General features: G+C 51.6%; 1 long non-coding RNA gene across 1 annotated transcript in view; it reads left to right on the top strand.

Moving 5' to 3' along the window:
* The window catches only part of LOC108506208, a 17,656-nt gene extending 16,226 nt beyond the window's left edge, over positions 1-1,430 (top strand). The window contains exon 3 of the long non-coding RNA XR_001877717.1: positions 1,273-1,430. This is a non-coding gene — a long non-coding RNA (uncharacterized LOC108506208). The remainder of the gene's footprint in view (positions 1-1,272) is intronic.
* The last annotated feature ends 463 nt before the right edge of the window (positions 1,431-1,893 follow it).

Raw genomic sequence — 1,893 nt, 5'->3', positions numbered from 1 at the left:
TCCCCTTGCTCCCTGCTCCCCTTGCTCCCTGCTCCCCTTGCTCCCTGCTCCCCTTGCTCCCTGCTCCCTGCAGAGGCATCCCAGGTTTTGTTCCGCAGGAATTTTCGCAGCCGGTCTCCAAGACCGGGTCCTGTGCCTGTCGGCAGCTGGAATGGGTTTGTCTTGCGGGTTGTGTTTCTGCTGCATAATGTGTGTTTGGGAATTGCAGTGGGGCTCTCAGCAGCTCTAAAGTAGCACAGACCATGAGAGAGAAGCAGATCATTCTGGAGGTTATCAACTAGCTTGTAGAAGAGAATTTCCTCAGGAACAGTCAGCATGGATTCACCACGGAGGAAATCATGCTTGACCAATCTGATGCCTTCTATGATGGCGTGGCAGGATGGGTTGATGAGGGGAGAGCAGTGGATGTTGTCTACCTCGACTCCAGCAAGGCTTTTGACACTGTCTCCCACTTACCTATCTTCATAGGTAAGCTCAGGAAATGTGGATTAGATGAATGGACAGTGAGGTGGATGAAGAACTGGGTGAATGGCAGAGCTCAGAGGGTTGTGATCAGGTAGAATCCAGTTGGAGGCCTGTAGTCACTGGCATTCCCCAGGGATCAGTACTGGGTCCTGTCTTACTGGGCTTGTTTATGACCAATTTGGGCAAAGGGATAGAATGTATCCTCAGCAAGTTTGCTGGTGCTACAAAACTGGGAGGGGGTGGCTGGTAGACCTGGAGGCTGTGCTGCCATTCCTCAGGACCTTGATAAGCTGGAGAGCTGGGTGGAGAGAAACCTGATGAGGTTCAACAAGGGCAAGGGTAGATCCTGTGCCTGGGGAGAAATAACTCCAAGTAGCAGTAGAGTTTAGGACTAACCCATTAGAGGGCAGCTCTGCCGAGAAGGACCTGAGAGTCTTGGTGGATGATAAGGTGACTATGAGCCAGCAGTGCCCTTGTGGCCAGGAGGGCCAATGGTATCCTGGGGTGCATTGGGCAGAGTGTGGCCAGCAGGCTGAGGGACGTGATCCTGCCTACTCAGGCTGAACTCAGCCCTAGGGAGGCTGCAGAACTATGTTGCAATTATTTAACTATTCTTATGCCGACCTAAAGGCTTTACTTTTGACTCTCTTCCCCATTCCACTGGGGTGGGGATGCTGTGAGGGAGTGAGTTGATGTCTTGGCCAGGAGCAGCCTTACAGCACTTGGCCTGGCAGCTGATTTCTTTTTGTCTGGAGAAAGATAATAAGAGATAATGGATGCTAAACACTGCATTTAATGTCCCAGCAGGGAGAAGACTGAAGGAGGAGCCTGATGAGCCTGACCTGGGACCACAGAGGATCTCAGAGAAGATCCAGCACCACTGGAACTGAGCACCCAGGGCAGCCAGATGGACTCTCCCCACCTCATGGGGTTGTGTTTCCTGCTCCTGGCTGTTGCAGCTCCCTGTCCAAGTGAGTCTCCTTGTATGACCTCAGTGCTTTTCCCTGCACATCAGTAGTTAAAAAGCTTTTAGCTGTTATTAGAAAGCTCAGCTGTGCCCAGTTAAAACTAAGACCACAAAAGCTCTAGGGTGAGAAAAGAAATTAGGGTGAAGGTGGGTTTGTTTGACCTGTCCCAATGCCCTGTTTTGGGAGGGGTGACTCTTTGGGTCTGTCTGATGTCAGATGAGGCGAGTCCTCTCCTGAAGGACTGGCTTCTCCCCAGGAGAGTCTGGATGAGTAAACCTGCACACTGCACCCAGTGTGTGCAGTCTGGCAGCTGTGAACTTCACTGGTCTTGGGATCTGGCAGTCTGCTGGAGGGACACTTGAAAGGATTGTGCCAAGGCCTTGGGAAGGAAAGGAAACAAGAAGAGATGTTACATCTGAGCTCAGCAAGAGAAAAGCCTTTCAGTTGACTTCCCAAGGTG

The sequence above is a fragment of the Lepidothrix coronata genome, unplaced genomic scaffold (assembly GCF_001604755.1).
Source record: "Lepidothrix coronata isolate B3197 unplaced genomic scaffold, Lepidothrix_coronata-1.0 Scaffold210, whole genome shotgun sequence".
Lineage (NCBI taxonomy): Eukaryota > Metazoa > Chordata > Aves > Passeriformes > Pipridae > Lepidothrix > Lepidothrix coronata.
This window is presented reverse-complemented; position numbering and strand designations above follow the sequence as displayed.